The sequence below is a fragment of the Rhinopithecus roxellana genome, chromosome 3 (assembly GCF_007565055.1).
Source record: "Rhinopithecus roxellana isolate Shanxi Qingling chromosome 3, ASM756505v1, whole genome shotgun sequence".
Taxonomy (NCBI): Eukaryota; Metazoa; Chordata; class Mammalia; order Primates; family Cercopithecidae; genus Rhinopithecus; species Rhinopithecus roxellana.
In genome coordinates, this window is record NC_044551.1 from 42,064,995 (window position 1) to 42,080,317 (window position 15,323).

The following is a 15,323-nucleotide window of genomic DNA, read 5'->3' on the forward strand; positions in this document are numbered from 1 at the left end:
AAGTGTGAGAGTAGCAAGGCGCCCTGCTGGAGGTTGAATCTGTGTGTTGTCTCTTCCCTTATCTACTGCATAGCTAGGCGAGGACAGGAAGTCACTGTGGAGTGCCCAAAGATAGTATCTCTGGGAATGGCAGGGGAGGGTGAATTGACTCATTGTCCTGGGAGAAGGATGTAATACACATTTTGTGTTGATCGCCAGGGAAGAATGGTTATGGCAAGGGGAACAATGGTGTAGCCCAGTCCTCCCAAATCTTTGTGGGAAAGGCTTGCATTGAAGGGCCCTGGGTGGTTGGCTTGGAGCCCTTCTCTGGTCTAGGGAGAGCACCGGCTTCCACCACTGTGTCTGCTTTGGGAGTAGTGAACCTGACTGACAACTCGAATATTACTCACCAGGATTAGCTTCTGCTCGGTTATTCATGTCCTTCCACCATGGTCAGTGCATTGATACAGGACCAAGTGGGACTGGATACCTCCTTCCAAGACACCTGTACGGGAACCCTCTGTGTGTAAGCGGGAGGCAGTGAGAACCCTGTAGAGAGCAGCTGGGCTGCATGTTGGACTTCCTGCTATCACCAGCACATGGAGCTTGAACACTTGAAGTTTCGAGGAAAACCAGGCCACACTAATTGCACCCTGAACTGTGCAGGGGAACACAAATGACTGTGTATGTAGAATGCACTGTGCGATGTGTGAAAGAATGTTCAGTGAAATAAGAACAGAAGTTATCTCTAGGTGGTGGGAATCTGGGGTGATTTGGGCTTACTTCAGTATAGTTTTCTGTATTTGATTTTTGTTTTGATTTTCATTGAGCATTTCTTGTTTTTAGCGATTCGAAGAAAAGACAATTATCACATTTATTTATTTATTTGAGAAGGTTTCTTGTTCTGTCACCCAGGCTGGAGTGCAGTGGTGCAATCTCGGCTCACTGAAACTTTTGCCTCCTGGGTTCAAGCGATTCTCCTCCCTCAGTCTCCCTCAGCCCCCTAAGTTGCTGGAATTACAGGCACATGCTACCACACCTGGCTAATTTTATATTGTTAGTAGAGACATGCTACCATACCCGGCTCATTTTGTATTGTTAGTAGTGATGGGGTTTCACTCTGTTGGCCAGGCTGGTCTTGAATTCCTGACCTCAGGTGATCCACCTGCCTCAGCCTCCCAAAGTGCTGGGATTACAGGCATGAGCCACCACACCCAGTCCAATTATCACTTTTAAAAAGGCATACAACAAGACCTTGATAGCTTACTTTATTTTAGAATTTATGTATGGCAACTATGCAAAATTGAAAATTTAATTCAGTATCCATTGTCTAATCAAGTCTTACCAGTCAGGGTCCATGTGTAGGAAAGCGACTATTCCTGCTCATTTGAGCAGAAAGGGATTTACTACAGGGAATTGAAAGCTTACGCAATTAGGAAAATTAGAGAAGCAGGCCCTAGAAAGGACCCTTGGAAATGACTTTGAAAACCACATAATTATTCTGTCGGGGCTGTTGCTACCTCTGCTGCCATCAGAAGTGATGTGATGGTTAATTTTATGTATCAGTTTGATTGGGCTATGGGATGCCCAGATAGCTGGTAAGGCATTGCTCCTGGAGGTGTCTGTTGGGGTGTTTCTGGAAAAGATTGGCTTTTCAATGCAGATCGCTTTTTGCCAATGCAGAGGGGCAACATCTAGTCCATCAAGAGCCTGACTAGAACAAAAGGGTGGAGGAAGGGTGAATTCTCTCTTCTTGAGCTGGAACATCCATCTTCTCCTATTTCCAGACATCAGAGCTCCTGGTTCTCGCTCCATGGGACGCTGGGACTTATACCAGTGGCACCCCTGGCTCCAGGCCTTTGAACCTGGACTGAGTCATATCAGCAGGTTTCCTGGTCCTCCAGCTTGCAAATGGCAAAACGTGGGACTTGCCGGCCTTTGTAATCATGTGAGCCAGTTTCCGAGATAACTCTCCTCTTCTATGTGTCTGTATATCCTGTTGGCTCTGTTTATCTGGATAACTCTGACTACAGTGGACTCTGGAGGGGGAGCTCCACTGTCATGTGAAGAACACACCGCTGCAGCTGTGTCCAGGGTTAGGAGGCCACTTCTGCCTCTGCCACACCCACAAAGTCAGCGACCGATTGTGTCAGGCAGGGCTGCTGTAACCAAGTACTCCAGACAGGGTGGTTTAAACGATGGGAATTTATCTCACAGTTCTGGAGGCTAGAAGTCCGAGATAAGTGTCAGCAGAACTGGCTCCTTCTAAGGCTGTGAGAGAGAATCTGTTCCAAGCCTCCTAGATTCTAGTGGCTTGCTGGCAATCTTTGGTATTTCTTGGCTTGTAGATGTATCACCCTGATCTCTGCATTCATCTTCATGTGTTGTTTTCCCTGTGTGTGCTGTTTCCAAAGGTCCTCTTTTTAGAAGTCATATTGGATTAGGGGCCCACCCTACTCCAGTCTGAGCTCATATTAACTAATTAGATCTGCGGCAACCCCGTTTCCAAATAAGGTCAAATTCTGAGGTGTTGGGGATTAGCACTTAAACATAGAAATTTGGGGATGGGGGACGTAGTTCAACCCTTAACATGGGTAAGGGACCACTGATGTGGACAAACTCATATGGGGTGCTTGCCAGTAGCCACTGTAAAGAAACAGGAAGGTAACCTCCCTCCAGAACCCCAGGAAGTCTGGGAAATGTAGCTTTTAGCTTACAAGGCTCTGCAGTAATGAAGGTTGGAATGGATGCAGCACCAATCCACCAAATCCCTGACCTAAGTCCAACATCCTCTGCCACCCTGCCCTGGTCATTTTGCAGCTGGCAAAAATTCCTGCCACTGAGCACATGCCCCTGGGGTATTAGAAACAGCACTGTCCTCAGAAACCAGGAGGAGAGGACTGGAGGAGCCCCGACCCTATTATTAACTCATAGGGTGACAGCCACAGCTAATCAAATCCACCTAACACAAAACCCCACCATCCACAATTCACTCAACAAACATGGTAGTGCTCACAGTCAACACACTCAGGAACCTTGTGTCCCATGCTGGGAACTAACTTCGCAAATTTGTTCCACAAGGCTGTCCCACCCACTCAAATTTGTTTCTTTGTTATTTCTTACTGAGATTAAAAAAAAAAAAAGATAATTGTCTTCTCCCAACCATGACCAACTTCCCACCACTACCATTTTTCTTGTTTATGTCTAGAGTATTGTGTGCAATTGTGTGCATGTGCAGTCCAAACCCAGCATTCTTCTTGGATCATAGGTAAAGGATTTAGAAGGGAACTGAATCAGAAGGCCAAGCCTTTGGTCCAGTTGTGCCACTAACTTGCTGTGTGGCTGAGATCCCTGATGTCCCAGCTGTGAACAGGGTTGCTACTCTCTGCCCACCTGACAGCACCTGGGCAGGGCCCTGGAGAATGTTAAGGGAGTGATATGATTTCGCTCTGTCCCCACTCAAATCTTGTCTTGTAGCTCCCATAGTTCCCACATGTTGTGGGAAGGACCCGGTGGGAGATAATTGAATTATGAGGCCAGGTCTTTCCCATGCTATTCTCATGATAGCGAATGAGTCTCACGAGATCTGATGGTTTTAAAAAGGGGAGTTTCCCCGCACAAGCACTCTTTTCTCTTGCTGCCATGTAAGAAGTGCCTTTCACCTTCTGCCATGATTGTGAGGCCTCCCCAGCCACGTGGAACTGTGAATCCAATAACTTCTTCTTCTTCTTCTTCTTCTTTTTTTTTTTTTTGAGATAGAGTCTCGCTCTGTCACCCAAGCCGGAATACAGTGGCGACATCTTGGCTGCAAAGTCTGCCTCCCAGGTTCAAGTGATTCTCCTGCCTCAGCCTCCTGAGTAGCTGGGATTACAGGTGCCTGCCACCATGCCCGGCTAATTTTTGTATTTTTAGTAGAGATGGGGTTTCTCCATGTTGGCTAGGCTGGTCTCGAACTCCTGACCTCAGATGATCTGCCCACCTCAAGCTCCCAAAGTACTGGGATTGCAGATGTGAGCCACCGCGCCCGGCCCCAATAACCTCTTTGTTTTGTAAATTGCCCAGTCTCGGGTATGTCTTTATCAGCAGGGAGAAAACGGACTAATACAGTAAAGAATTGTTCTGCCTGGGTCTGCCCTCCTCCATCACTAGCTCTGTAAGGGCTGTGTCTGTGTCTGCTGCTCTCTTTTCTCAAAAACGTATGAGTGTTTATTGTGTACAAAGTGCTGTGCTCAGCACCCAGGTGGCTAGGAAGGGAAATCAGACCCTTTCCGATACAGTTAAGGGGAAGTGTTAGTTCACTGGAGTTTGGATCATCATCTTGAAAGATATAATCTCAAACATGATAATCCAGAATGTTAAAGTCCCAAAAGATTAAAATCCCTAAAGTCTAAATCCCTAATATCTAAAGTCCCTAAAATCACAATCACGGGATGGTTTCATCATGTTAGGCACAGCTATTACCTTGTTGTTGTCTTTATTTGGAAATTGGGTATGGTTTCTGGAGGTGTGTCTTGGGGCCGACTTGACAAGGGGTGGACTTATGGACTTAATTTTAGATATCGACTTGACTGGATGAAGGGCTATCTAGAAACCTAATACAGCATTATTTTGGTTGTGTGTGAGGATGTTTCTAGAAGAGACCTGTGTGTGGGTCTGAGTGAAATAGGTGGGGAAGATCTGCCCTCAGTGTTGGTAGGCATCATCTAATAGGCAGGGGGCCAGGAGAAAACAAATACAGAAGACAATTGGTCTCTCTCTGAGAGCTGGGACAGGCATTTCTGCTGCCTTGAGCATCAGAACTCCAGGCTTGCCAGCCTTTGGACTCTAAGACTTACACCAGTGGCTCCTGGGTCCTGGGGCTTTCCGCCTGAGTTGTGCTACCAGCCTCCCAGGGTCTCCAGCTTGTAGATGGCCTGTTGCGAGACTTCTTAGCCACTGTAATCATGTGAGTCGATCACCCTAATATATCTCTCATATATCTACATGCACATCCAATGGGTTCTATCTCTCTAGAGAACCCTGACTAATACAGATTTGGTACTAGGGAAACAGAATAGCATTTCTTTTTATTGTGTTTCTTACAACACAATGGAAGAGATCTGTGAAATTGTTCCCTCACAAAAAGGCTGTGATAGTGAAGTGTATAAGGCCACTTAAGGTAAAAAATACAAGTTTAAAAATGGGCCAGCCACGGTGGCTCATGCCTGTAATCCTAGCACTTTGGGAGGCCAAGGCAGGCGGACCACCTGAGGTCAGAAGTTTGAGACCAGCCTGGCCAACATGGCGAAACCCTGTCTCTACTAAAAATACAAAAATTAGCCAGGCCTGGTGGCGGGCACCTATAATCCCAGCTACTCGGGAGGCTGAGGCAGGAGAATCACTTGAACCCAAGGAGTGGAGGTTGCAGTGAGCAGAGATTGCACCACTGTACTCCAGCCTGGGTGACAAAGCAAAACTCCATCTCAAAAAAAAAAAAAAAAAAAAGAAAAGATTAAAAATGAGTTATTATTGGTGCTGCAAAAGCCAGAAAATCACTTAATTGCAATGGCCGAGCAATAACCACTCAAATGGACAACATACACTTGCAGAATGTGTAGACCACAACCACTCTCCAAGTACAAGTGTGGTGAGTATTTCAAATATAAAAGAAGTGAAGACACAGGCGAAAAATACAAGAACACTCTGCTGCCAGATTATTCAATTGTGTACAACTTCTCCCCTTCCCATATAGCGCCATGCTTGCCTTAAAAAAACGCCCTTCGTCAGAGAATGAGAAGAGTTCGACCAGTTCAGCGACCTTCTGAACCAGAGGCACTTGCTGATATCGAGGTGTTTTTCCTCCAGTATTACAAAACACATCACATGGTGAACTATTCTTTCTTTTATTTTTATTTTTTTGAGTCAGGGTTTCGCTCTGTCTCCCAGACTGGAGTGTAATGGTGCGATCATGGCTCACTGCAGCCTCAACTTCCCAGGCTCAGGTGATCCTCCCACCTCTGCCTTCTGGAACTACAAGCATACACCACTGAACCTGGCTACATTTTTTGTATTTTTTGTAGAGATGGGATTTCTCCATGTTGCCCAGGCTGGTCTCAAATTCCTGGACTCAAGCGTTCCACCTGCCTCAGCCTCCTAAAGTGCTGAAATGACAGAGCCACTGCACCCAGCCAAACTATTCTCGATAAGGGGTTTGACTGTCAAAGAAGATACACTTCTTATATTAACTCTAAATCTAGCAGAAAAACTAGCACATGCTTCACTTTGGCCAATGAATGGCACTTTCAAAATGTCCTGGTTTTTGTTTGTTTGTTTGTTTGTTTTTTTAAAGATCAGCTATATACAATTCATGTCCCTGTTAGATCTGAAATTTCTGGAATGTATCTGCTTATGTGTATATTAATGACTAGAAAAAGTGAAGGACTTTATCAATGCTGATTTGAAGATTTGGTGAACTTTGCAAAAGAAAATGGGTTTCAACTGACTCCTCAAACCATACTGACAGATTTGGAATTAGGTGTGATCAAGCTTCTAAAAGTGAATTTCAAGGTATTAGCAGTACAGTTTATGTTTTTCATTCAGCCCACTGCATTTGGCAGAAAATTCAGATGAGTGGATTGGCCACAAGATACGGCAACAACGACAACTTCAGTTTAAAACTGCGGGCCGGGTGTGGTGGCCCAGTAATCCCAGTACTTGTAATGCCAGCACTTTGGGAAGCTGAGGCAGGTGGATCACTTGAGGCCAGGAGTTCAAGACCAGCCTGGCCAACATGGTGAAACCCCATCTGTAATAAAAATACAAAAATGAGCTGGGCATGGTAGCATGTACCTGTAGTCCCAGCTACTCAGAAGGCTGAGGTATGAGAATTGCTTCAACCTGGGAGGTAGAGGTTGCAGTGAGCCGAGATTGCACCATTGCACTCCAGCCTGGGCAACAGAGCGAGACTCCTTCTCAAAAGAATAAAAATAAAAAATAATTAAAAAATAAAAATGCATCATTTGACTGCATTGGCATTCCTTCCAGTTGATGACATTTTAGGAGCGTTTAATGAATTAAAGTCGCATTTGCCTGAAGAAGCCAGTGAAATCACTGACTGGTTCAAAAGTAATTATGTGCACAGTCAGATAAGAAGACACTTACATAATGGTGTTGTTGTTCAATTACCAGCATTATTTCCACCACATCTGTGGTCTGTATATGAGTGGGTGTGGAATGAATTTCTGTGAGCCAAAAACACCATAAAAACATGGTACAGAAGATGGGAAAATTTGGAATATAAATAGTTCTACCATAAAGACATGCATCATTGCAGTGTCACTGCGGCACTACTCACAGTAGCAAAGACATGGTATCAACCTAAATGCCCATCAATGGCAGACTGGATAAAGGAAATGTAGCCCATATACACCATGGAATATTATGCAGCCATTAAAAAAAAGAGATCATGTCCTTTGCAGTGACATGGTTGGAGCTGGAGGTCATTATCTTAAGTGAACTAATGCAGGAATAGACAATTAAATACCACATGTTCTCACTTATAAGTGGGACCTAAACACTGAGAACACATGGACACAAAGAAGGGAACAATAAACACTGGGGCCTGCCTGAGGGTGGAGGGTAGGAGGAGGGAGAGGATAAAAAATGTATCTATCAGGTATTATGCTTGTTACTTGGGTGATGAAATAATCTGTACACAAAATCCCTGTGATGCTAAATTTACCTATATAACAAACTTGCACCTGTACCCCTAAACCTAAAATAAAAGTTAAAAAAAAGATGGGAACATTTAATAGGGAAGGCTCATGGCTATGCATATAGAATCACAGAGGAGTTTCAGAAAGAGCCGTGCCACGTAGAAAATGAGTGTGACGTATTCTCCAAGCAGAGCCATATGCTAAAAGAAAGAACAGAACAGCTTTTCATCTTCATACAAGACTTCAAAATATAGTGAATGATTGTGAAAGTTGGCCAGCTCTTATGGACTATCTCTGTGTAATTGTCCACAATCTATCCCTGTAATACAGTTTTCGTGTCATCTTCACATCATTTCCAACACTGGAATTCTGTAAAGACTTTTAGAGAGTCCTAATTAGTTTCATGCGTTTTTGCAAATCGAACTCCACAAAAGTGCATTTCTGAGAACATTATTTGAGCCCCTGGATCCAGCTATACCTAAAGTTGAACTATCCATGGACTTTTCAGTTACATGAGCCAATGAATTTCTCAGGAATAGAAAATGAATTTCTCAGAAAGTTACAACGTGGACTTTGTAAGCGTAATGCGTGTATGTAGAGGCATTGAAACTTCCTCAGTAAAGAGAAGTCCTTTTTGAACATGTGCATTTGTGAAAGATAAAATTTCTCAAGATCTCGGTTCTTTGGGTGACTGTATATGCAGTGGTGACCCATTGCAGTTTTTAATTGATCTCGTCAAAAGACTTAGATTGTTTGTCATGGTATTTCAGATGGCCACAGTTAGAAAGTTGGGTGCACACAATTAACAACCATAGTGATATGCATTTGTACATTTCTCTTTTTGACCTATTTCTTCATGAACACAGTTCATCTGCGCATGACTGTGAGACTCGCGCGACTGTCGTTAGTGTACCTGAGTGTTTATCTTGCAAAAATGTGTATGTCTTTATTGGCTATCTTACTGTGTAAAGTGGTCTGTAAAGTGTCCTGACATGTTTGGATATGTTTCTCAATTAAACTCCCTTTAAATCTATAAATAAATATCTTTTAACGCATTTTTAAATGATTTTTTCAGAATTCTATTTTCAGGATTTTGATTTTTCAGGATTCCAACATTCAGAGTTATTGCGTTTGGCATTGTGTCTTGTAGAATTATGATCAGTTCCCAATTCACTACATTCCTCAACACTCTTTTTCAGAGAAGAATGGAAACTCAAGTCTTAGTGGCTTCAAAACAAAGGGGAATTCATTGGCTCATGTGACTGAAAAGTCCATGGATAGTTCAACTTTAGGTATAGCTGGATCCAGGGGCTCAAATAATGTTCTCAGAATCTCTGTCTGTCTAAGAATACATTCTGGAGGAAGGAAGGAAAGAAGGAAGGAAGGGAGGAAGAGAGGAAGAGAGGGAGGGAGGTAGGAAGAAGGTGTCCACTGCAGATATGCCCAGAAGTAATTACATTATAAGGAAGACAGTGTTAAGTGACACGAGAGGGCTCAGTGAAACAAGAGGTTTCGGAAGATGGAGGAATTAATGCACTCATGCATTTATTCATTTATTTATTCAGGTCTCAAACACTGAAGTTCTAGGCTTCACACTGAACTAGGCCTGGGGCTCCACATACAAAGACCAAGTCCTTGCTTTCAGGGAACGTCCACCCTCTGTTGGGGAAGGCAGGTTGGTAAAGAGCCAATTGCTAACTTGGATGGAGCCACAGGGATGCATAGGGCACGCTGAAAGCTCATTTTCTACTGGGGAATCTGGGAAGCTTCTTGGAAGCCGTGCACTGAGACCTGAAAAGTAAAAATGGTAGAGAAGGACACTGAAGCAAAGGGAACAGCGTAAGTCAAAGCCCAGAGGCCGATTCAGAGCCACTCAGAGGATGACTTACTGGGTGACATTGCGTGGATGATTGGACCTCAGTTTTTCTATTTGTACAATAAAGGGGTTAGGTAACTTGCTGCTGAGGAAGGAAAGGGGAAAACAATCCCTCCCTCATACACACAGACACACACGCACACACACACGTATACAGATGCAGAGACTGTGGCTGTTTCAGCCTTAGAGGGGTAAGACATGACTCACTTCTAGGTGACCTTATTGACTCAAAGGTAAGGCCTCTTGGGCCCGGCCTCCAGAGGGAGAGAAAGAGAGAGGATGAAGTGATCCACAGCATATGGTAACAGCAATTTATGTTTTCATTTAAAGATAGTATTTATTGTTTGAATAGATAATATCTATACATTGTCACCATCACAGAGGTACACAGGGTGCTCTGTGAAGAGTAACTTCCCTCCTAACCCCACCCCCTTATCAACCCAATTCCCCTCCCCAGAGAAAATCACTCTGAACTTTTTATATAGACTTCCAGAGAGTCTATGCAAATACCAGCACACACACTTACAAGTATACGTATGTACAGTCCCTGCATTTTTGGGGTACAGATTGGGGTGTACTATTCACATTCTTATGCACCTTATTCATTTGCTTAATAACAGCTATTGGCTATTGGAGTGTATCATTCCACTGAGGGCTGCCTCATTCTCTGAGTGGTTGGATTGGGTTCCACAGCATGGATGTGCCATAAGTCACGCAACACTTCCTGTAAGGATGAGCACTTTGAGGATGCTGTTGTGCTAACAGATTCCTTTAACACAAATAAAAGATAGAAATCAGAAAAGATAGATGTAAAAGTCCTTTGCGATTACACACAACGCTGCAAAGCCTGTCCTGGTCTTTGTGTCATTTCCACATGGGGCTGCCTCTGTTGGACAAAGGCATAGAAGAGCGATTGTTGGATCAAAGTTCTTGTGCATTTGTGATTCTCATAGATATTGCTCTATCCCCTGTTACCCACCTCCCTCACGGAAGTTGTAACCATTGTGTACTCCCACCTGCAATGTACAAGAGGCCTGTGTCACAGAAATTTTGAGTTTCTCCAGGCAGCCTGGGAGAGAGAGCAAGGGGATGAGAAGCTGGGAAAGAGGGCAGGGCATGGGGAGAAAGGACATCCTTTGAAGGAGGAGGCCTGGGAACTGTAGGAGGCTGAGGACTAATGTGAGACAAGGCCAATGAGAAGTTCCTGGGGTCATGACAGTGACCTTTAGGCTTGCAGAACTTATAGTCAATGGTGAAGTCGTGCACACCGGTCAGTCACTCTCCTTCACTGCACACCAGTCAGTCACCCTCGTCCATGCACACTGGTCAGTCGCCCTCCTCCACTGCACACGGGTCAGTCGCCCTCCTCCACTGCACACGGGTCAGTCGCCCTCCTCCACTGCACACGGGTCAGTCGCCCTCCTCCACTGCACACCGGTCAGTCGCCCTCCTCCACTGCACACGGGTCAGTCGCCCTCCTCCACTGCACACGGGTCAGTCGCCCTCCTCCACTGCACACGGGTCAGTCGCCCTCCTCCACTGCACACGGGTCAGTCGCCCTCCTCCACTGCACACCGGTCAGTCGCCCTCCTCCACTGACAGCTCAGTGATGGGCCTGCCATGCTTCCAGCATTGCATTCCCAGGAATGACACTTGGGAGATGAAGGAGAAGTGATTAGGGGGCCCTGTGGGTGGCGGAATGGGTAGTAGCCTCGGAGACAGGAGCCCCAATCAGGAGCCAGCGCTGTGAAACAGCAGGCTGTGCCAAGGACTAATTTAGGAGAAACTTAAGCCCCCTAAAACTCTAAAATTGGAAAGAATTCCCTGCACTCTCTGATGGTGTGGGTTGGGAGCTGAAGCCATTTTATCTTGGTGTTAAAGGAAGGAGACTTTGTGCCTGGGGCAGACAGTCACTTGGTGACACCCCCGTGGCCAAGGTTCTCCGTGCCTCTAAGCCTGGGTGTCTTTCTCCCTGCTCTTCCCAGTCCCGACAGGCTGGGACCATCCCACCCAGAGTTAAGAAGCTTTGAGTTCAAAATCCTGGTCCGACGCTGGGAGCAGTGGCTCACTCCTGTCCTGTAATCCCAGCAGTCTGGAAGGCCAAGATGGGCAGATTACCTGAGGTCAGGAGTTCAAGACCAGTCTGGCCAACATGGTGAAATCCCATCTCTATAAAAATACAAAAATTAGCTGGGGATGATGGCAGGTGCCTGTAATCCCAGCTACTCAGGAGGCTGAGGTGGGAGAATCACTTGAACCCGGGAGGTGGAGGTTGCAGTGAGCTGAGATGGCGTCATCGTACTCCAACCTGGCAACAGAATCAGACTCTCAAAACAAAACAAAACAAAACAAAAACCACAAAGAAAAAAACTCCCCATAAGAAAACGAAATCCTGGTCCAGGGGTCCCAATCCTTTTTTATCATAAACCCCTAACAATAAATAACAGTTTATTTAAAAATGTTTAATTTAATTATTTTTAAAAATAAATCTTTATTTATAAATTCTATAAGGTGCTATTATACTAATATGTTCCTTTAACACAAATAAAAATTAGAAATGAGAAAAGACAGAGGTAAAAATAGAAGACCTGATAGTCTTCCTAAGCCTCAAATGACACCCTACATTGGAAATCACTTACCTAGCTTTAAGCTTTTACGGAGCTGGGTTGGCGAAGGGACTTAGAGGGCCTTGTGGATTTCTGTGCACGCGCGCGCGCGCGCGCGCGTGTGTGTGTGCACTAACTCAGGAATGGAGGTTCTGTGAGATTTGGAAAACTTGGGACATGACGAGGGTTTTGAGGGGGGTTTCCTTAAGCAGTGGGGGCCCAGGCTGAGCTTGCAACAGAGCCCTGAATGAGGAGAGGGATGTGACTATGTGGTAGCTGGGCTGGACCTTAAGCATCTGGGCATGGGAGAGTCTTCACAAGACCCTTGTATCCCAGATTGGCTGCCTGAGGCTGGGAGCTTTTCATCTTCATAATGATCCCATTCTGCCCACGACCAGTCCCCACCTGTTGCCTCCTTAGATCATGAGCTTAACTACAGTGACAGACAAAGAGATGGAGCCAGGCCCCTGAGCCATCTTTCCCTAGGGACGGGGGGGGGGTCACTGCATTGGTCACCACCATTGCAGGGGAATTCAATTTGACATGGATGACTAGAGTAATATGATAATTATTTCACCTACTTCCCGTAGAACAAATTCATATTCACCACCCATGTATGAAAGGGTTATGGCACCACAGACGTTATTAGAAATGATTTCCAACTGGGAGTAGCTCGGTTAGATTAGGGAAAATTACTTAAATATCCTCTTCCAGGCCTTGGCTGAAGTTGACTCTGTTTGTCCTCGTCTTCCCTCCCTGCCTTGAGGCCCCAACCCCTGCGTGCATCTCCTGGTCTGATACTCCTCAGCCACCCTCAGGACTGCAGGCTGACTCCAAGCCTTCAGAAACCACCCAGAACCGTTAAACAAATCCTATAATTAGAAGCCAGGTTGCATTAACGAAGTGAAAAATGTAACATTACCATCTGTTTGTTCACTGGATGCTCAGCTCATGTCCCATGATCCAGAGGAGTTGTGACCTTGGGTTTCCAAGAAGCCTTAATAAGGTAATGTTTATAGGACTCCTAACTTTACAGCTCTGCTGGAGTACAACTCTGTGAAATGAGGACAAGCCATAATTCCAGGAGATTCCCTCCTCCCCCATCCCAGTGCTGAAGAATGTTGTCCTCTTATGTAGTACATGGAAAGCCCCATGGCTGGGATTAAAGGAAGTAGATTCTGGTCCCAACTCTGACACTGAATTGCTGTGTGACACTGTATCGGTCTATTTTCCTCTCTGGACTTCTCTTTTCCCATCCATAAAAGAGAGGAAAGGATGGGTCTCGTTCTAAAAGTCCCCTCCAATTCTGACGTTCCAGTTTGATTTCTCTGTCTATCTGCCATTGAGTTTTATATCAAGCAAAGATTCTTCTCCAAATTTGATCTTCCTTCTTGGGACTTCTCAAAAAGACCTGGTAATGAAAGTTGAACGGGATAAATCTAGTCCGGGGTTAGCAAGATACATAGACTTTTTTCTGCCTCAGCTTTGAATCTCTCTGATGGGATAAAAATACATCAAAAATAATACGAAAATGACAATTAGGAAGAGACAATTCCTTAACTCCTCAAAGAAATTAAACTGGTTAAAGCAAGGAACAGTGGAAAGAACCAGGGTTGTTCTCTCTAGAGATGGTAGCCACAATTAAGTGAACAGAATATTCTGCCAACTTCCTATCAGCTGACATTTATTGAGTTCTTCCTATGAACCAGACTTTATGTTATGGGCTTACACCCATCCTCTCAGCCTCATAGCAAACCTGTGAAGTCAGTACTTTCTCATTGTCCTCATTTAACAGATGAGAAACTGACAGTTAAGGAGATGAATTTGCTCAAAGGAAATATGTGGCTGGAGCAGAGACTCCAGAGCCTGATTTTTGACCTCTGCAGATCTGTTGTCTACAGACCTCTGACTCTGTTTTGGCACTTGTGGAAGCATGTTGTGATGAAACATCCATCGCCATGTCCCTGCATGATTCTGATAAGCACAGCATGCCCTGCGAGCCTGCATAGGCTATGTAGCATAGGTGATAAGGACACTTTTGCTGGGCTGAGCCTCTTAGATTTGGGGGTTGCTTGTTACTACAGTGCAACTTGGCCTATACTGACTGATACTGCTTGCCTTAGGGCAGAGGGAACAGTTTTGCTCTGTATATTTGCAAAAAGCCAGTTTGCAGTCAGCAGATGGCAGAAGCAGGGAGACAGACATTTAAAACAACTAATAAAAGGCTGGGGAGCACATACGATAGTATCATTGAGAAGCCCGTACAATGATCCTGATGGTCCTGTTGAGCTTGAGAGTCTAAGAAATTGACTAAAAAATGAGAAGATTTGTAGGTGTTTCTGGAATGCCAGGGTCACAGCTAGCTCTGTGGTTGAGATAATGGGATAAAATACAAAGGAATCCCAATATGGAAGACAAGAATTTATGAACATAGCCATGTGTTGGCCAGACTGAAGGGCCGAACAATCCTAGGTTTTTCTAAGAGCACACTACTGGGGAGAGAAAGATCAGGGTCAGCTTGACCCCTGAATTCTCTCCAGAGCTGACTCAGAAAACTTATCCCTCTGGCATGGAGCCCTCTCACCAGACACATTTCTCTCCAATGTAGATTTCTCCATAAAGCACAGCTGACCACGGTAGAAATAACTTGGATAGCCTTTGGTGCTCTGTGTCTGCTGCCTAATGACAGGCACCCACCTCTAACCACTGCTGGTTCCAGTGCTCATTCACTTTCCCTAAGCTGGGGCAAAGGTTAGGGTAGCTGAGGTTAAAGGGACCTCAGGGGCTCAACTTTCATCCCAAGCTCTGTCCCTTTTCTCCTCACTGTAAGGCTATAGACAGGTTACTTCTTTTCCCTGTGCCTCAGCTTCTTCTGTAAAATATTTACATTCACGTGTTGATCCAGGAAGTAAATAAAGTCATAGATATACAAGTGTTCTTTTTCTTTCCTTTTTTTTTTTGAGACAGGGTAATGCTTTGTCACCCAGGCTGGAGTGCTGTGGTGTGATCTCAGCTCACTGCAGCCTTGACCTATGGGGATCAAGTGATCCTCTCGCCTCTCAGCCTCCTGGGTAGCTGGGACTACAGATGCATGCCACCATGCCTGGCTAATTTTTAAATTATTTTTTGTAGAGACAAGCATCTCACTATGTTGCTAGAACTGGTCTT